This window comes from Ranitomeya variabilis, chromosome 6, assembly GCF_051348905.1.
Source record: "Ranitomeya variabilis isolate aRanVar5 chromosome 6, aRanVar5.hap1, whole genome shotgun sequence".
Lineage (NCBI taxonomy): Eukaryota > Metazoa > Chordata > Amphibia > Anura > Dendrobatidae > Ranitomeya > Ranitomeya variabilis.
Window position 1 is genome coordinate 418,820,644 of NC_135237.1, and position 22,025 is coordinate 418,842,668.

Sequence of the window (22,025 nt, forward strand, 5' to 3'; positions counted from 1 at the left end):
CTGCAGCTTCCGTCAAACAGTATGATACCCCTCATAGTTCCCCTGTACACAGTATGATGGGGTCACAGCTTCCTTATACACAGTATGATGAGCCCATAGCTCCCTTATCACAGTATGATGGGCCCACAGCTCCCTTATACAGAGTATGATGGGCCTGCAACTTCCTTATACACAGTATGATGAGCCCGCAGCTCCCTTATCACAGTATGATGGGCCTGCAACTTCCTTATACACAGTATGATGAGCCCGCAGCTCCCTTATACACAGTATGATGGGCCCGCAGCTCCCTGTCATGATTTGGCAGTCTGCAGTCACATAAAGTGACTGCAGACATTTATTCCAAGCCTTTATCAACTTTATAGTGCTAAATTGCTTATTATTAGATTATTAAAGAACCACTCTAGCAGGTTTTTTTTTTCCGCCGTTGGGGTGGTGTTTTAAGCGCAAGTCGCCTGCCCTGGTCATATACTCATCCTCTGGCGTATTCACTATTTTGTGGCACTGCTGCAGTCCCAAGGCTCAAACTTGTGAGCGCAGCTTCTGACTGGCCAGAAGTTAGAAGCTATGCCACAAGCGCACAATGTAAGACTATGAAGCTATGTGCACACGTTGCAGATTCGTGTGCAGATTTTTCCGCACCGCTTTTGCAAAATCCACAGGTAAAACGTGTTGCATTTTACCTGTGGATTTACTGTGGATTTCCTGCATTTTTTGTGAGGATTTTGCCTGCCTTTTTACACCTGCAGATTCCTATACGGGAGCAGGTGTAAAACGCTGCGTAATCCGCACAAAAAATTGACATGCTGCGGAAAATACAACGCGCTTCCGTGTGGTATTTTCTGCAGCATGTGCACTGCGGATTTCGTTTTCCATAGGTTTACGTGGTACTGTACACCACATGGAAAACTGCTGTGAATCCGCAGCGGCCAATCCATACCGTGTGCACATAGCCTGAGAGTGAGAAAGAGGCCAGAAGGAGGCTCCCATAGACTTACATTGATTAGTGACCTCTGCGCTGCTCCATAAAACACTGGAGCAGCGAACAGGTCAAAAACTGCAGGAGATGGAGCCGAGCAGAGACAAAAACAGATGAAGACGCCAGAAGGTGAGTATCAGACAGAGGGTAGGGGACTTGCATTTTCAGCACTGCTCCAGCACTGAAATAAAAAAATGCTGGAGTGGTGATGTTAATGTGATGCAGCTCTTGGTTACTATATGGGAGCTTCTAATCATTTGAAAAATATATCCGAATGAAGCGGCACTCACCAGGTTGACGCAGTGATTTCCTTTTAATGTGTCTTGAATCCAATTACAGGCATTTCATAAAACACGACATCGAGCTGTAAGCTGTGAGGGTGCGGGGAGGGTGATTTGGACGACGGCCGTTTCATGCAATCAGTACTTCCACGGGTCCATCCCTCTCTGCACCCTCACAGCTAACAGCTCGATGTCGTGTTTTATGAAATGCCTGTAATTGGATTCAAGACACATTAAAAGGAAATCACTGCGTCAACCTGGTGAGTGCCACTTCATTCGGATATATTTTTCAAATGATTATTGTGCTGTCATGGTTCTTTGAGGCTGAGCACCACAGTGCAGCATAACCGCATGCTGTGGGTCTAAAGGGGCAGGATCCATCTTAATGCTCCTATATAGCATATAGCGTCCTAGTGCCATTCATTTCTATAATTTGCAAAGATTATATGGGGCTTCATATACTAATACTCATAAAAGACCCAGGTGGTACGTATCAAAAGCCCCCTACCTCCCCATCTCCAGCCTCCCCAGACAGCAAATATTACATGTGATGGAGCACATATAATATCATAACAAACATTATAATAGTCAGCCCCAGTGACCTGCCCCCCTCCCCCACTTCAGCCCCAATGCCCCCATCAACTCACATCCACCCCCTCAGTGTCATGTCGCACTTCACCCACCTTCAGCCCCCACAACACCCCCATGGTCTCACATTTACCCCCCAGTGCCCTGTTTCCCCTCCCCCACTTGAATATCCAATACCCCCATCATCTCACATCCACCCCCTCAGTACCCTGTCCCCCCTCACCCACTTTCAGCGCCCACAATAACCCAATGGTCTCACATTCACATCACAGTGACATATCTGAATTTAATAAACCTAAAATGTTCTGACAATCTGTCCAGAATTTTACTTCAGAATTGAATATGAAAATTGCCTCTTCAGAGAGGAAGAGGAGTGCCACTTAATGGAAGCAGCGGTCCTGCAAGTAATCATTAACGCTTCAATGAGCCTTGAAATATGACTTATCATTAAAGGGTTGATTGTGAATTGCAGGATCGCTGCTTCCAACAGTTGGTGCTATAGAGTTCTAGTCTTCCTCTCTGAAGAGGCAATTTGCATATTTAATTTCCCAGTGGAGCATTGCGCAGAGAATAAACCTCCTTACATTGGCATGCTAAGCCCAGTGTGTCACTCTCCACAAGAAGAAACATTACCCCTCAGACCTCACTTCGAAATTGAGAATTTTGATAATGACTGATCAAATCTAGCAGAGAAAGAAGCAGAACTTTCAAAAAAGATGCATTACAAAGTTCCTTATTTTCACTTCAGAATTCATCCGTCAGCTTTTGTTTTCAGTCACAACTTATTAACTTTACTGTAAATTAATAAAATAAGAATTTGCTGGTGCATTGGTTGTCCAAAAACACTGAATATGCTCTCAATGTGTTTCACTGCACTGAGCACATCAAGAAATAGGCCTTGCTTCTTGCTTAGCATTGAAGTCCTGAAGGCTAAGGCTAGACCTCCATCAGTAGCGGCACTGCTGCTAAACTCTAAGTGGTTAATTCCCAACAGGTGATCAATGATGGAGCAGTTTGTTTATTGACTAAATATGAAGCCTTAGCTTTGTGTCATTGTGACATGATGCTCAAATTGAAAGCTATGTATTGCGATGAATGATGAACAGAGGAGTAGGATTATTAATGGCTTTTACAATAGTGTCCCAAAAATTGAATCCTTTTAGAGTCACCGTCTCAGGATGGGGAGAAGAATAGAGATGGTGCAGAGGAGGAGAATTATAAGAAATAAAATTAAGAGCTCTAATTATTTTTTTTCAGGATTCCGAATGCAAATAACTGGTAAAAAAGAACAAAATCATTTTTTTTAACCCCTTAAGCCCGAGGGTGGTTTGCACGTTAATGACCGGGCCAATTTTTACAATTCTGACCACTGTCCCTTTATGAGGTTATAACTCTGGAACGCTTCAACGGATCTTAGCGATTCTGACACTGTTTTATCATGACGTATTTTACTTCATGTTATTGGTAAAATTTATTTGATATAACTTGCGTTTATTTGTGAAAAAAATGGAAATTTGGCAAAAAAATTTAAAATTTCGCAATTTTCCAACTTTGAATTTTTATGCCCTTAAATCACAGAGATATGTCACCCAAAATACTTAATAAGTAACATTTCCCACATGTCTACTTTACATCAGCACAATTTTGGAACCAACATTTTTTTTGTTAGGGAGTTATAAGGGTTAAAAGTTGACCAGAAATTTCTCATTTTTACAACACCATTTTTTTTTAGGGACCACATCTCATTTGAAGTCATTTTGAGGGGTCTATATGATAGAAAATACCCAAGTGTGACACCATTCTAAAAACTGCACCCCTCAAGGTGCTCAAAACCACATTCAAGAAGTTTATTAACCCTTCAGGTGTTTCACAGGAATTTTTGGAATGTTTAAATAAAAATGAACATTTAACTTTTTTTCACACAAAATTTATTTTAGCTCCAATTTGTTTTATTTTACCAAGGGTAACAGGAGAGAATGGACCCCAAAAGTTGTTGTACAATTTGTCCTGACTACGCTGATTCCCCATTTGTGGGGGTGAACCACTGACACCATTTTGGAAAGTAGACACCCTAAGGAACTTATCTAGATGTGTGGTGAGCACTTTGACCGACCAAGTGCACACAGAAGTTTATAAAGCAGAGCCGTAAAAATAAAAAATCATATTTTTTCACAAAAATGATCTTTTCGCCCCCAATTTTTTTATTTTTCCAAGGGTAAGAGAAGAAATTGGACCCCAAAAATTGTTGTGCAATTTGTCCTGAGTACGCTGATACCCCATATGTGGGTGTAAACCATTGTTTGGGCGCATGGCAGAGCTCGGGAGGGAAGGAGCGCCATTTGACTTTTCAATGCAAAATTGACTGGAATTGAGATGGGACGCCATGTTGCGTTTGGAGAGCCCCTGATGTGCCTAAACATTAAAACCCCCACAAGTGACACCATTTTGGAAAGTAGACCCCTTAAGGAATTTATCTAGATGTGTGGTGAGCACTTTGACCCAACAAGTGCTTCACAGAAGTTTATAATGCAGAGCCGTAAAAATAAAAAATCATATTTTTTCACAAAAATGATTTTTCGCCCCCAATTTTTTATTTTCCCAAGGGTAAGAGAAGAAATTGGACCCCAAATGTTGTTGTGCAATTAGTCCTTAATACGCTGATACCCCATATGTGGGAGTAAACAACTGTTTGGGCGCATGGCAGAGCTCGGAAGGGAAGGAGCGCCGTTTGACTTTTCAATGCAAAATTGACTGGAATTGAGATGGGACACCATGTTGCGTTTGGAGAGCCCCTGATGTGCCTAACATTAAAACCCCCTGCAAGTGACACCATTTTGGAAAGTAGACCCCCTAAGGAACTTATCTAGATGTGTTTCGAGAGCTTTGAACCCCAAGTGTTTCACTACAGTTTATAACGCAGAGCTGTGAAAATAAAAATTCTTTTTTTTTCACAAAAATTATTTTTAGCCCCAGTTTTGTGTTTTCACAAGGGTAACAGGATAAATTGGACCCTAAAAGTTGTTGTCCAATTTGTCCTGAGTACGCTGATACCCCGTATGTGGGGGGAACCACTGTTTGGGTGCATGGCAGAGCTCGGAAGGGAAGGAGCGCCATTTGGAATGCAGACTTAGATGGATTGGTCTGCAGGCGTCACGTTGCATTTGCAGAGCCCCTGATGTACCCAAACAGTACAAACCCCCCACAAGTGACCCCATATTGGAAGCTAGACCTCACAAGGAACTTATCTAGATGTGCTGTGAGAACTTTGAACCCCCAAGTGTTTCACTACAGTTTACAACGCCGAGCCGTGAAAATAAAAAATCTTTTTTTCCCACAAAAATGTTTTTTAGCCCCCTAAATATTTATTTTTACAACTATAACAAGAGAACTTCGACCCCAAAAGTTGTTGTCCAATTTGTCCCGAGTACGCTGATACCCCATATGTTGGGGTAAACCCCTGTTTGGACGCATGGGAGAGCTCGGAAGATAAGGAGCACTGTTTTACTTTTTCAACGCAGAATTGGCTGGAATTGAGGTCGCGTTTGGAGAGCCCCTGATGTGCCTGAACAGTGGAAACTCCCCAATTCTACCTGAAACCCTAATCCAAACACACCCCTAACCTTAATCTCAACGGTAACCCTAACCACACCCCTAACCCTGACACACCCCTAACTCTAATCCCAACCCTAATCCCAACCGTAAATGTAATCCAAACACTAACCTTAGCCCCAACCCTAACCCTAACTTTAGCTCCAACCCTAGCCCCAACCCTAACCCTAGCCCTAACCCTAGCCCTAACCCTAACCCTAGCCCTAACCCTAGCCCTAACCCTAGCCCTAACACTAACCCTAACCCTAGCCCTAACCCTAGCCCTAACCCTAGCCCTAACCCTAACCCTAACCCAAGCCCTAACCCTAGCCCTAATGGGAAAATGGAAATAAATACATTTTTTTAACTTTATTATTTTTCCCTAACTAAGGGGGTGATGAAGCGGGGTTTGGTTTACTTTTGTAGCATTTTTTATATCGGATTTTTATGATTGGCAGCTGTCACACACTAAAAGATGCTTTTTATAGCAAAAAAGTTTTTGCGTCTCCACATTTTGAGACCTATAATTTTTCCATATTTTGGTCCACAGAGTCATGTGAGGTCTTGTTTTTTTGCGGGACGAGTTGGTGTTTTTATTGGTAACATTTTCGGACACGTGACAGTTTTTGATCGCTTTTTCCGATTTTTGTGAGGCAGAATGACCAAAAACCAGCTATTCAAGGAAATTCTTTTGGGGGAGGCGTTTATACCATTCCACGTTCTTCGGGTCAGTACGATTACAGCGATATCTCATTTATATCATTTTTTTATGTTTTGGCGCTTTTATACAATAAAAGCTATTTTATAGAAAAAATAATTATTTTGGCATCGCTTTATTCTGAGGACTATAACTGTTTTATTTTTTTTGCTTATGATGCTGTATGGTGGCTCATTTTTTGCGGGACAAGATGACGTTTTCAGTGGTACCATGGTCATTTATATCCGTCTTTTTGATCGCATGTTATTCCACTTTTTGTTCGGCAGTATGATAATAAAGCGTTGGTTTTTGGCTCGTTTTTTTTTTCTTACGAAGTTCACTGAAGGGGTTAACTAGTGGGACAGTTTTATAGGTTGGGTCGTTACGGACGTGGCGATACTAAATATGTGTACTTTTATTGTTTTTTTTTTTAGCTAAAGAAATGTATTTATGGGAATAATATTTTTTTTCTTTATTTAGGAATGTTTTTTTTTTTTTTACACATGTGGAATTTTTTTTTTTTACCTTTTTACTTTGTCCCAGGGGGGGACATCACAGATCGCTGATCTGACAGTTTTCACAGCACTCTGTCAGACCAGCGATCTGACATACAGCCGTGCAGGCTTACCAGTGCCTGCTGTGGACATGGAAGTACTCCCTGCAGGTCCCGGATGCAGCCCCGCGGCCATTTTGGATCCTGGTACTGCAGGGAGGAGACGCTCGGTACAAGGTCAGTACATCGCCTTGTACCGATCGTCTCAGGGAAGCCCGCAGGGAGCCCCCTCCCTGCGCGATGCTTCCCTGTACCGCCGGTACACTGCGATCATGTTTGATCACAGTGTGCCAGGGGTTAATGTGCCGGGGGTGGTCCGTGACCGCTCCTGGCACATAGTGCCGGATGTCAGCTGCGATAGTCAGCTGACACCCGGCCACAATCGGCCACGCTCCCCCCGTGAGCGCGGCCGATCGCATATGACGTACTATCCCGTCACTGGGAATTAAGTCCCAGGTCACATCGATGGGATTGTACGTCATATGGGATTAAGGGGTTAAGAATACAGATATACTTATATTAGTTCTATTTAACAGACCTTTCTTCATTCTAAGCTAATCATTAGCAGATAAACCAATGTGTCTAAATGTATTCATGTTTTTTGGTAACATTACATTGACGAATACTGCAATTACATAAACATTAATATTAAATTGTTTTAAATTCCGAGCACAACCTGACCTCACTGAACAGGAGTAATCTTTTATTTAATCCTATGTGCATGCCTGCAGAATTTTATCAATCCTTTGAAGTTGACTCATCCATCAGAAAAATTGATCAACATTATAAGACAAAGGACATTGGTTAGCTTACAAAATCAAACTCTATATGCCAATTAAGGGATAAACTATCACATCATCATGACTTAGCTGTCAAATATTCTCTCTGGCTTAAAAAATAGCAAGAATAAAGCAATAAAGAGAAATAAATCACAATTGCATGCTATCAATTATATAAAGGTAACCAATGTGATAAATATAATTGTATATATCCAATAACACTACAATTAAGTATGTTGTTACATAAAAATTACACAAATTACACAAATAACAATATAAATGTTTGAATTTAAAAACTATAAACAGGTTTCTTTTATCTGCACTCTGAATTTTTGTTTATAAACTGTATGTATTTGCCCTTTACAATTTGTCCTCAGAGATTAGCAGTCAATTTAGATTTTAACTAATTATATAGAATTTTCCAACTTGAAAAAATATTTTTAGACCTCTTTAAAATTGAAATATATGCAAAATAAGAATATACTTTAACCCCTTCACCCCCGGAGCTTTTTTTGTTTTTTTAATTTTCGTTTTTTGCTCCCCTCCTTCCCAGAGCCATAACTTTTTATTTTTCTGTCAATATGGCCACGTGAGGGCTTATTTTTTGCGGGATGAGATGTACTTTTGAACAATACCATTGGTTTTAGCATGCCATGTAACAGAAAATGGGGAAAAAAATCCAAGTGCGATGAAATTGTAAAAAAAGTGCAATCTCACACTTGTTTTTTGTTTTCCTTTTTTGCTAGGTTCACCAAATGCTAAAACTAACCTGCTATTATGATTCTCCAGGTCATTACGAGTTCATAGACATCAAACATGTATAGGCTCTCTTTTATCTAAGTGGCAAAAAAAAGTCCAAAATTTGCTAAAAAAAAAAAAAAATTGCGCCATTTTCCGATACCCGTAGCGTCTACAATTTTCATGATCTGGCGTTGGGTGAGGGCTTATTTTTTTGCGTGCTGAGCTGCCGTTTTTAATCATACCATTTTGGTGCAGATATGTTCTTTTGATCGCCCGTTATTGCATTTTAATGCAATGTCGCGGCGACCAAAAAAACGTAATTTTGGCATTTTGATATTATTTCTCTCTACACCATTTAGCGATCAGGTTAATCCTTTGTTTTTATTGATAGATCGGGCGATTCTGAACGCGGCAATACCAAATATGTGTAGGTTTGACTTTTTATTGTTTTATTTTGATTGGGGCGAAAGGGAGGTGATTTGAACTTTTATATTTTATTCAGGATCATTATAATCACAGAGTTAATTTAAGGGCGTGATGTTGGGATCTCCTGCAGAATACCATAGAAAATGGAGGTTGGCAAAGATGAGCTGTGGTTGTGAAAAGTCATCATGGCATTTGGATAAGATGGAGAAGAAAGAGAATGACTCCAATAAAAGAAGATATCATCTTTAATGTACCTGGATATGTGTCTATTTGTGATACTGCCTGCTAATCGTCAGTACTGTGGTTCCCATATGATTCACAGTTTGAAGATGGCTGGATACAACAATTCATGGAATTTCCTTACCATTGTTAAGTACATACTGGAAGTTGAAGGTTCATGCGATACAATTGTAAATGGGGCTAACCTGACAATACAATTGATCAATGCACTTAGTGCTGCATTTATGTGCTGATGGAGGTTCTGGTCATGATGATTTAAAAAGAAACAGCTAGTGCAGAATATAAAGTGCTGTCTTAGATGGCATACCAGTCGTCTCTTCCTTGTAAATTTAAAAACGCCAGTGAAGGAACTTGAAGACACAAATAAATGTGCTAATGGAGAAATATTTATGGTTGCATTAATTCCATTTTAAGGAGAATAGTTTATAAAAGGTGTGAAGCACTTCTTATTTTTCCATAACACTGATACATTATGATGGAAATAATCCAGTCTTTTTTTCCCTTGAGTACTAAAAAGGCAAGAGCGATCTTTAGTTCTCCCAATAGGTGGTGCCATAGTTTGTGACGTTGCTAGGGTCCTAATTAGTGTTGAGCGATACCTTCCGATATCGGAAAGTATCGGTATCGGAAAGTATTGGCCGATACCGTCAAAGTATCGGATCTAATCCGATACCGATACCCGATCCCAATGCAAGTCAATGGGACGAAAATATCGGAATTAAAATAAACCCTTTCTTTCCTTGTAGGTAAATTCTACATGAAGGAAAACAACTAAGAATAATGTAGGATGTATTGGGGGAGGTGGCGGAGACATTAAAGGCACAGAGGTTTAGCCCAAACAAATAGAATAGCAGGTTTTTTTTTTTTTTTTTATGACGTTCGGCGTTAGAAAGATTTTGACTATGTTTTTTTTTTTTCAGATATTGATGTTTCACTACTTCCACGTCCTTCACCTTCTTTTTTACTTCTCCCACTTTCTTCTTCATTATCCTCATCATCAGCTTCTTTGACATCAACTATCTTCACCTTATTCATCTTCTTCTTCTTCTACCTATATATTTTTTTTTTTTTACATTGTTCATATTCTTTTTATTTAACTATTATCTTTTTCATATTCAACTTCTTCATCATATTCTTATTTGTGACAGGCATTCCCGTAGTTGTTATCTCTAAAAGTTTGAAGATTACACCTTCCGTTCTGCCTGTCACAAAAGAGTTACATTTGTCCGCGTTCAGTTTGGCCTGCAGCATCAGGCTTTATCCAGGGGCACCACGAGGAGGAACGGACTCACCCCCATACACTGCTTAGTCTTCTTCTGCTTATAATTTAGATAATATCTTTTGCTCTGATATTTAGTCTGATGCTTAATGTTCTTCTGCTCTTTGTTCTGCAGCCTCTTGTTCTTCTGCTTCTCGGTCTCCCATGTCGTCGTCGTCTCCAGGGTCGTCATCTCCAGGGTCGTCGTCTCCGGGGTCGTTGTCATCGGGGTGGTCTTCAGGGTCATCGTCTCCAGGGTTGTCATCATCTCAGTGGTCGTTGTCTCTGGTGTCGTCGTCATCTTAGGGGTGGTCTTCCGGGTCGTCGTCTTTAGGGTCTTGAACTTGGAAATGTAGCAGAAGGTACAAGAAGGCTGAGAAAATGCCGAGAAACAGCTGATGGAACTGGAACTCGGATGGCTACCCGAAGGTCCAAGAGCCAATGGAACTACCGAGGACCAGCTGACGTTACTGGAACCCGGTTACTAAGCAGGAGTGTTGTGAATTTGGTTTCTGGGCTCCCCCGGTGGTTTCTGGTGGTACTGCACTTATGTGCTTCATCTCCTCTGTTCACCTGTTTCCATCAGGATGTGGGAGTTGTCTATTTAGCCTTGCTCCTCAGTCATTTCTATGCCGGCCAACAATGTTACCAGAAGCCTTTCTGTTGCATGTTCCTGCTCCTAGACTACTATCAGCTAAGTTGGACTTGTAGTCCTAAGTTTGTTTTGCATTTTTGTTCCAGTTCTCTGTGTTTGAATATTTCTGAGGCTGGAAGCTCTTGTGAGCTGAAATTGCCACTCTGGTGTCATGAGTTGATATTAGAGTCTTAAAGTAATTTCAGGATGGTGTTTTGAAAGGGTTTTCAGCTGACTGTGAAGTTCCCTTTTCTGTCTTCCTACTATCTAGTAAGCGGACCTCAATTTGCTAAACCTATCTTCATACTTCGTATGTCTATTTCCTCTAAAATCACCGACTATATATGTGGGGGCTACTGTCTGCCTTTTGGGGAAAATTTCTCTAGAGGTAAGCCAGGTCTGTATTTTCCTCTGCTAGGGTCAGTCAGTTCTCCGGCTGGCGCTGGGCGTCTAGGGATAAAACGTAGGCACGCTACCCGGCCACTGTTAGTTGTGCGGTAGGTTTAGCTCACAGTCAGCTCGAGTTCCCATCTTCCAAGAGCTAGTCCTTTTTGTATGCTTTACTACGGTCTCTTGCCATTGAGAACCATGACAGTTTGGCCGGCCAAACGTTAAAATAATTGGCAGAAGAAAGGAGAGAAAAGAAGTCTGCAGAGAATTTTTTTTTTTTTTCCTGAGTTTGCTCATTAGTTTATTCACTAGCATCTCTGCTTACTGCAGCCTTCGTCTCTCTCTCCTTCTAATCCTTGAATGGTTCTGATTTCACCTGATTAATATGGATCCTCAGAGTTTAGCTACAGGTTTGGATAATCTCACTGTGAAGGTTCAAAGTTTACAGGATTTTGTTATTCATGCTCCTATATCTGAACCTAGAATTCCTTTACCTGAATTTTTCTCCGGGGATAGATCTCGCTTCCAGAATTTCAAACATAATTGTAAATTATTTTTGTCTCTGAGATCTCGCTCCGCTGGAGATCCTGCACAGCAGGTCAGGATTGTAATTTCCTTGCTCCGGGGCGACCCTCAGGACTGGGCATTTGCTTTGGCACCAGGGGATCCTGCGTTGCTCAATGTGGATGCGTTTTTCCTGGCTTTGGGGTTGCTTTATGAGGAACCTCATTTAGAGATTCAGGCTGAAAAAGCCTTAATGGCCCTGTCTCAAGGGCAAGATGAGGCTGAAATATACTGCCAAAAATTTCGTAAGTGGTCTGTGCTTACTCAGTGGAATGAGTGCGCCCTGGCGGCGAAATTCAGAGAGGGTCTCTCTGATGCCATTAAAGATGTTATGGTGGGGTTCCCTGTGCCTACAGGTCTGAATGAGTCCATGACAATGGCTATTCAGATTGATCGGCGTTTGCGGGAGCGCAAACCTGTGCACCATTTGGCGGTGTCTACTGAGAAGGCGCCAGAGATTATGCAATGTGATAGAATTCTGTCCAGAAGCGAACGACAGAATTTTAGGCGAAAAAATGGGTTATGCTTCTATTGTGGTGATTCAACTCATGTTATATCAGCATGCTCTAAACGTACTAAGAAGGTTGATAAGTCTGTTTCAATTGGCACTTTACAGTCTAAGTTTATTCTATCTGTGACCCTGATTTGCTCTTTATCGTCTATTACCGCGGACGCCTATGTCGACTCTGGCGCCGCTTTGAGTCTTATGGATTGGTCCTTTGCCAAATGCTGTGGGTTTGATTTAGAGCCTCTGGAAGTTCCTATACCTCTGAAGGGTATTGACTCCACGCCATTGGCTAGTAATAAACCACAATACTGGACACAAGTAACTATGCGTATTAATCCGGATCACCAGGAGATTATTCGCTTCCTTGTGTTGTATAATCTACATGATGTGTTGGTGCTTGGATTGCCATGGCTGCAATCTCATAACCCAGTCCTCGACTGGAAAGCAATGTCTGTGTTAAGCTGGGGATGTCAGGGGACTCATGGGGACGTACCTTTGGTTTCCATTTCGTCATCTATTCCCTCTGAGATTCCGGAATTTTTATCTGATTATCGTGACGTTTTTGAGGAGCCTAAAATTGGTTCACTACCTCCGCACAGAGAGTGCGATTGTACAATAGATCTGATTCCGGGCAGTAAGTTTCCAAGGGGTCGTTTATTTAATCTATCTGTGCCTGAACATGCTGCTATGCGGGAATATATTAAGGAGTCCTTGGAAAAGGGTCATATTCGTCCTTCGTCATCTCCCTTAGGAGCCGTTTTTTTCTTTGTATCTAAAAAAGATGGCTCTTTGAGGCCGTGTATTGATTATCGGCTTTTGAATAAAATCACGGTTAAATATCAGTATCCTTTGCCACTGCTTACTGATTTGTTTGCTCGAATAAAGGGGGCCAAGTGGTTCTCTAAGATTGATCTTCGTGGGGCGTATAATTTAGTGCGAATTAAGCAGGGGGATGAGTGGAAAACCGCATTTAATACGCCTGAGGGCCATTTTGAGTATTTAGTAATGCCTTTTGGTCTTTCAAATGCCCCTTCAGTCTTTCAGTCCTTTATGCATGACATTTTCCGTGAATATTTGGATACATTTTTGATTGTGTATCTGGATGATATTTTGATTTTTTCGGATGACTGGGACTCTCATGTCCAACAGGTCAGGAGGGTTTTTCAGGTTTTGCGCTCTAATTCCTTGTGTGTAAAGGGTTCTAAGTGCGTTTTTGGGGTTCAAAAGATTTCGTTTTTGGGGTACATTTTTTCCCCCTCTTCCATTGAGATGGACCCTGTCAAGGTTCAGGCTATTTGTGATTGGACGCAACCCTCTTCTCTTAAGAGCCTTCAGAAGTTTTTGGGCTTTGCTAATTTTTATCGTCGATTTATAACTGGTTTTTCTGATGTCGCTAAACCGTTGACTGATTTGACTAAGAAGGGTGCTGATGTTGCTGAGTGGTCCCCTGCTGCTGTGGAGGCCTTTCGGGAGCTTAAGCGCCGCTTTTCTTCCGCCCCTGTATTGCGTCAGCCTGATGTTACTCTTCCTTTTCAGGTTGAGGTCGACGCTTCAGAAATCGGAGCTGGGGCGGTTTTGTCGCAGAAAAGTTCCGACTGCTCCGTGATGAGACCTTGTGCGTTCTTTTCTCGTAAGTTTTCGCCCGCTGAGCGAAATTATGATATTGGTAATCGGGAGCTCTTGGCTATGAAGTGGGCTTTTGAGGAGTGGCGTCATTGGCTTGAGGGGGCTAGACATCAGGTGGTGGTATTGACCGACCACAAGAATTTGATTTATCTTGAGTCCGCCAGGCGCCTGAATCCTAGACAGGCGCGCTGGTCGTTATTTTTCTCTCGGTTTAATTTTGTGGTTTCTTACCTACCGGGTTCTAAAAATGTGAAGGCGGATGCCCTTTCTAGGATTTTTGAGCCTGATTCCCCTGGTAATTCTGAACCTACAGGTATCCTTAAGGATGGAGTGATATTATCTGCTGTTTCCCCAGATTTGCGACGGGTCTTGCAGGAGTTTCAGGCGGATAGACCTGATCGTTGCCCGCCTGGTAGATTGTTTGTTCCTGATGATTGGACCAGTAGAGTCATCTCGGAGGTCCATTCTTCTGCGTTAGCAGGTCATCCTGGAATCTTTGGTACCAGGGATTTGGTGGCTAGGTCCTTCTGGTGGCCTTCCCTGTCGCGAGATGTGCGAGGTTTTGTGCAGTCTTGTGATGTTTGTGCTCGGGCCAAGCCTTGTTGTTCTCGGGCTAGTGGATTGTTGTTATCCTTGCCTATTCCGAAGAGGCCTTGGACTCACATCTCCATGGATTTTATTTCTGATCTCCCTGTTTCTCAGAAGATGTCTGTCATCTGGGTGGTGTGTGACCGTTTCTCTAAGATGGTCCATTTGGTTCCCTTGCCTAAATTTCCTTCCTCATCCGAGCTGGTTCCTCTGTTTTTTCAAAATGTGGTGCGCTTGCATGGTATTCCGGAGAATATCGTTTCTGACAGGGGAACCCAATTCGTGTCTAGATTTTGGCGAGCGTTCTGTGCTAGGATGGGCATTGATTTGTCTTTTTCGTCTGCTTTCCACCCTCAGACTAATGGCCAGACCGAGCAAACTAATCAGACCTTGGAGACTTATTTGAGGTGTTTTGTGTCTGCGGATCAGGATGATTGGGTTGCCTTTTTGCCCTTGGCGGAGTTTGCCCTCAATAATCGGGCTAGTTCTGCCACCTTGGTTTCTCCTTTCTTCTGTAATTCGGGGTTTCATCCTCGTTTCTCTTCCGGTCAGGTGGAGTCTTCGGATTGTCCTGGAGTGGATGCTGTGGTGGAGAGGTTGCATCAGATTTGGGGGCATGTGGTGGACAATTTGAAGTTGTCCCAGGAGAAGACTCAGCATTTTGCCAACCGCCGTCGTCGTGTTGGTCCTCGTCTTTGTGTTGGGGACTTGGTGTGGTTATCTTCTCGTTTTGTCCCTATGAAGGTTTCTTCTCCTAAGTTTAAGCCTCGGTTCATCGGCCCGTACAAGATATTGGAGATTCTTAACCCTGTGTCCTTTCGTTTGGACCTCCCTGCATCTTTTTCTATTCATAATGTCTTCCATCGGTCATTGTTGCGCAGGTATGAGGTACCGGTTGTGCCTTCCGTTGAGCCTCCTGCTCCGGTGTTGGTTGAGGGTGAGTTGGAGTACGTTGTCGAGAAGATCTTGGACTCCCGTGTTTCCAGACAGAGACTTCAGTATCTGGTCAAGTGGAAGGGTTACGGTCAGGAGGATAACTCTTGGGTGACAGCCTCTGATGTTCATGCCTCCGATTTGGTCCGTGCCTTTCATAGGGCTCATCCTGATCACCCTGGTGGTTCTGGTGAGGGTTCGGTGCCCCCTCCTTGAGGGGGGGGTACTGTTGTGAATTTGGTTTCTGGGCTCCCCCGGTGGTTTCTGGTGGTACTGCACTTATGTGCTTCATCTCCTCTGTTCACCTGTTTCCATCAGGATGTGGGAGTTGTCTATTTAGCCTTGCTCCTCAGTCATTTCTATGCCGGCCAACAATGTTACCAGAAGCCTTTCTGTTGCATGTTCCTGCTCCTAGACTACTATCAGCTAAGTTGGACTTGTAGTCCTAAGTTTGTTTTGCATTTTTGTTCCAGTTCTCTGTGTTTGAATATTTCTGAGGCTGGAAGCTCTTGTGAGCTGAAATTGCCACTCTGGTGTCATGAGTTGATATTAGAGTCTTAAAGTAATTTCAGGATGGTGTTTTGAAAGGGTTTTCAGCTGACTGTGAAGTTCCCTTTTCTGTCTTCCTACTATCTAGTAAGCGGACCTCAATTTGCTAAACCTATCTTCATACTTCGTATGTCTATTTCCTCTAAAATCACCGACTATATATGTGGGGGCTACTGTCTGCCTTTTGGGGAAAATTTCTCTAGAGGTAAGCCAGGTCTGTATTTTCCTCTGCTAGGGTCAGTCAGTTCTCCGGCTGGCGCTGGGCGTCTAGGGATAAAACGTAGGCACGCTACCCGGCCACTGTTAGTTGTGCGGTAGGTTTAGCTCACAGTCAGCTCGAGTTCCCATCTTCCAAGAGCTAGTCCTTTTTGTATGCTTTACTACGGTCTCTTGCCATTGAGAACCATGACACAGGAGGTACCCGTGCCTGAAAGCACTACCAAGGACCACCTGACGTTGGTGGAACTCGGATACCCAGAGGGAGGCACCTAAGCCAAAGGCTCTGCCCGGAACCAGCTGACGGTACTGGAACCAGGATGGGGAGCAGAAGGTACAAGAGCAAAAGACACTGCCGAGAACCAGCTGACGGTACTGGAACCCGGATGGGTAGCCGAAAGTCCAAGAGCCAATGGAACTACCAAGGACCAGCTAACGTTACTGGAACCCGGTTACTAAGCAGGAGGTACCCGTGCTGAAAGCACTACCAAGGACCACCTGACGTTGGTGGAACTCAGATACCCAGAGGGAGGCACCTAAGCCAAAGGCTCTGCCCAGAACCAGCTGATGGTACTGGAACCAGGATGGGGAGCAGAAGGTACAAGAGCAAAAGACACTGCCGAGAACCAGCTGATGGTACTGGAACCCGGATGGGTAGCCGAAGGTCCAAGAGCCAATGGAACTACCGAGGACCAGCTGACGTTACTGGAACCCGGTTACTAAGCAGGAGGTACCCGTGCCTGAAAGCACTACCAAGGACCACCTGACATTGGTGGAACTCGGATACCCAGAGGGAGGCACCTAAGCCAAAGGCTCTGCCCGGAACCAGCTGACGGTGCTGGAACCAGGATGGGGACCTATTCAAGCTTGTCTTCCTAGAGCCCCAACTAGCGGTGTTGGAGCAAAGGGTCAGCAGGGGGAGAAGAGTGTAGGCCGAAGCCTGCACTGGAGGCATTTGTAGGTCTGTTGTGTCTGCGTGGCTGTTGCAGGACACGTTGCCGGCTACACAGCAGGGGAACAGCTGGCGGTGCTGAACCCCACTGACACATTGGCTGGTGTTTATCTCTGTGCAGCTAGCAGTAGCGGGCCCCAACTGGCGGTGTTAGAGCCCAGGGTCAGCAGGAGGAGGAGAGGGAGCAGAGTGTAGGCCGAAGCCTGCACTGGCGGCAGCTTTGTGTCTGCGTGGCTGTTGCAGGACACGTTGCCGGCTACACAGCAGGGGAACAGCTGGCGGTGCTGAACCCCACTGACACATTGGCTGGTGTTTTTCTCTGTGCAGCTAGCAGTACCGGGCCCCAACTGGCGGTGTTAGAGCCCAGGCTCTGCAGGGTGAGCAGAGTGTAGGCCGAAGCCTAATTGAACCAATTTTAAAGGTAACCTTTAACCCCCCCCTCAGGGGTTACAAACTAGAAGAGCCACACCTTATGCAGCAGTAGTGCTGCACAAGTCAAAGGTTGCTCTTTTAATTTTTCTCCTTGCACACGCTGAATGAAACACTTATAACATGTAGCCCTTTATACAGTCAAACTGTGTTGGAGGCGAGAGTTCCCTTCGTAATGAGATGCAGCACAGATGTCAAAAATCACACCTTGGTGCTTGGCGCGGCCTCCTGAGCATCGCATTTTGCTGTACAGGAGTCTGTGTTGTTGCGTTATCCCTTGGCCATGCGCTGCCCGTCTTCTGACATCATTTCATGTCGGCTGGTGCGGTTCGCGATGCCCATGAATCCCAGCCCCGCAGTGTCTTTACAGTGTTTCACACTGCGGGGCTGGGATTCATGGCCTGGCGCAGTACATATGTTCGCCTCTCGCTCGTGTCCTTACACCTGCTACAGACTGTGCGGCGTCAGCTGATCCCTTATCGCATGCCGCGGCCATGAAGCCGCACCGTCTGAAGAAGGCAGAAGGAGCTGAGTGACAGCCTGGCGAAGATATGCACTGCTCATGCCCGTCAATCACACCCTCGCAGTCAAAATAAATAAGACACCAAGGGGCGTTGTGTCGGGCAGGGCGGGCACGGAGGCGCAGCCAGCCAAACAATGATGTCAGAAGAAGGGCTGTGCTACCAAGGGGGTTGTTGCGTGTCATTACAAAGTAAAGTCACACCTCAGGGACGTTTTAATGGTCTCAGGGGACACATTGTAGACATGTTCTGTTCCACGTGTGCAAGGAGAATAAGTTTATGAGCCACCTTGCACACATGCAGCATTACTGCTGTACAAGGTGGCTGGAAAACATACAAACACCTGGGGGAGGGGGGACAGGTTCCCTTCAATTTCAGTTCTTGTGTCTGCGTGGCTGTTGCAGGACACGTTGCCGGCTGCACAGCAGGGGAACAGCTGGCGGTGCTGAACCCCACTGACACATTGGCTGGTGTTTTTCTCTGTGCAGCTAGCAGTACCGGGCCCCAACTGGCGGTGTTAGAGCCCAGGGTCAGCAGGAGGAGAGGGAGCAGAGTGTAGGCCGAAGCCTGCACTGGCGGCAGCTTTGTGTCTGCGTGGCATTTGCAGGACACGTTGCCGGCTACACAGCAGGGGAACAGCTGGCGGTGCTGAACCCCACTGACACATTGGCTGGTGTTTTTCTCTGTGCAGCTAGCAGTACCGGGCACCAACTGGCGGTGTTAGAGCCCAGGATCTGCAGGGGGAGCAGAGTGTAGGCTGAAGCCTAATTGAACCAATTTTAAAGGTAACCTTTAAACCCCCCTCAGGTGTTACAAAGTAGAAGAGCCACGCCTTATGCAGCAGTAGTGCTGCACACGTCAAAGGTTGCTCTTTTAATTTTGTTCCTTGCACAAGCTGAATGAAACACGTACAACATTTTGGCCCTTATACAGTCAATCTGTCTTGGAGGCGGGAGTTCCCTTCATAATGAGACGCAGCACAGCTGGCAAAAACACCACCTTGGTGCGTGGCACGGCCTCCTGAGCATCGCATTTTGATGTACAGGAGTCTGCGTTGTTGCGTTATCCCTTGGGCATGCGCTGCCCATCTTCTGACATCATTTCATGGCGGCTGGTGCGGTTCGCGATGCCCATGAATGCCAGCCCCGCAGTGTCTTTACATAGTTAAAACACTGCGGGGCTGGGATTCATGGCCTGGCGCAGCACATATGTTCGCCTCTCACACTCGTGTCCTTACACCTGCTACAGACTGTGCGGCGTCAGCTGATCCCTTATCGCATGCCACGGCCATGAAGCCGCACAGTCTGAAGAAGGCGGAAGGAGATGAGGGACAGGCGAACATATGCACTGCTCATGCCCATCAATCACACCCTCGCAGTCAAAATAAATAAGACACCGAGGGGCGTTGTGTGGGTCAGGGCGGCCGCAGAGGCGCAGCCAGCCAAACAATGATGCCAGAAGACGGGCAGCGCTACCAAGGGGGTTGCAGCGTGTCATTACAAAGGAAAGTCACACCTCCGGGACGGTTAAATGGTCACACAGAGGACACATTTTAGATGTGTTTTCAGTTCCACATGTGCGAGGAGAATAAGTTTATGAGCCACCTTGCACACATGCAGCATTACTGCTGTACAAGGTGGCTGGAAAACATACAAACGCCTGGGGGAGGGGGGACAGGTTCCCTTCAAGTTCAGTTCTTGTGTCTGCGTGGCTGTTGCAGGACACAATGCCGGCTGCACAGCAGGGGAACAGCTGGCGGTGCTGAACCCCACTGACACATTGGCTGGTGTTTTTCTCTGTGCAGCTAGCAGTATCGGGCACCAACTGGCGGTGTTAGAGCCCAGGGTCAGCAGGAGGAGGAGAGGGAGCAGAGTGTAGGCCGAAGCCTGCACTGGCGGCAGCTTTGGGTCTGTTGTGTCTGCGTGGCAGTTGCAGGACACGTTGCCGGCTACACAGCAGGGGAACAGCTTGCGGTGCTGAACCCCACTGACACATTGGCGAGGTGTTTGGCTCTGTGCAGCCAGCACATCTGGGCCCCAACTGGCGGTGTTAGAGCCCAGGGTCAGCAGGAGGAGGAGAGGGAGCGGAGTGTAGGCCGAAGCCTAATTGAACCAATTTCAAAGGTAAACTTTAACCCCCCCTCAGGTGTTACAAAGTAGAAGAGCCACAGCTTATGCAGCAGTAATGCTGCACAAGTCAAAGGTTGCTCTTTTAATTTTGCTCCTTGCACACGCTGAAAGGAACACGTATAACATTTAGGCCCTTACACAGTCAAACTGATTTTGAGGCGGGAGTTCCCTTCGTAAAGAGACGCAGTACAGCTGGCAAAAATGCCACCTTGGTGATTTGCGCGGCCTCCTGAGCATCGTTATTTGTTGCACAGGAGTCTGCGCTTTCGTGTTATCCCTTGGCCTTGCACTGTTAGCGCTGCCCATTCTCTGACATCATGTAATGTCGGCCGTTGCGGTTTGCGATGACCATGAATCCCAGCCCCGCAGTGTCTTAACATTGTTAAAACACTGCGGGGCTGGGATTCATGGCCTGGCGCAGTACATATGTTCGCCTCTCACTTGGGTTCTTACACCTGCTTCAGACTATGCGGCGTCAGCTGATCCCTTATCGCATGCCACGGCCATGAAGACGCACAGTCCGAAGAAGGTGGAAGGAGATGAGGCACAGGCGAAGAAATGCACCGTTCATGCCCATCAATCACACCCTCGCAGTCCAAATAAATAAGACACCGAGGGGCGTTGTGTGGGGCAAGGCGGCCGCAGAGGCGCAGGCAGCCAAACAATGATGCCAGAAGACGGGCAGCGCTACCAAGGAGCTTGTTGCGTGTCAATACAAAGGAAAATCACACCTGAGGGACGTTTTAATGGTCGCAGAGGACTCATTTTAGACGTGTTCAGTTCAACATGGGCAAGGAGAATAAATTTCTGAGCCACCTTGCACACATGCAGCATTACTGTCGTACAAGGTGGCAGTAAAACGTAGAAACGCCTGGGGGAGGGGGGACAGGTTTCCTTCAATTTCAGTTCTTGTGTCTGCGTGGATGGTTGCAGGACACGTTGCCGGCTACACAGCAGGGGAACAGCTGGCGGTGCTGAACCCCACTGACACATTGGCTGGTGTTTGGCTCTGTGCAGCTAGCACATCTGGGCCCCAACTGGCGGTGTTAGAGCCCAGGGTCAGCAGGAGGAGGAGAGGGAGCAGAGTGTAGGCCGAAGCCTGCACTGGAGCAAGTTGAAAGGGAAACTTTAACCCCCCCCAGGTGTTTGTAGCTGAAAGAGCCATCGTGTACAGCACTAATGCTGGAAAAGGTAAACTTAGCTCTTTTAATTATGGTCCTTGCACATGCTGAACCTAACACTTATGAAAAGTGTCCTCTCCTACTGTGATACCGTCCGGTTGGTGGAACTTTCCTTTGTGATGTGACGCAGCACAGCCGTCATTCTTACCCCCTTGGCGGCGTGCGCCGCCTCCTCAGCGTTGTTTGAATCAGTCCCGGAGCCTGCGCTGTTAGGTTAGCCCTTGGCCATGCACACATTTTGCGCTGCCCGTCTTCTGACATCATTTGGTGTCAGACTGGCTGCGCCTGTGCGGCTGCGCTGGCCGAGATCCCGCCTTGCAGTGTCGTCTAATGTAATCCCACCGCGGGCCTGGGATCCGTGGCCATGCACAGTGCATATCCTCACCTCTCACTCCCCTCCCTATGGCTTATTCAGACTGGGCGGTGTCACGGCCGTGGCATGCTATTAGGGATCAGCTGACACCGCACAGTCTGAAGAAGCCATATGGGAGATGAGTGAGAGGTGGAGGTTCAGATATGCACTGCGCATGTCCATGGATCTCAGGCCCCCAGTGGGATTAAATCAGAAGACACTACGAGGCGGGATCTCGTCCAGCGCAGCCGCACAGGCGCAGCCAGCCTGACACCAAATGATGTCAGAAGATGGGCAGCGCAAAATGTGTGCATGGCCAAGGGCTA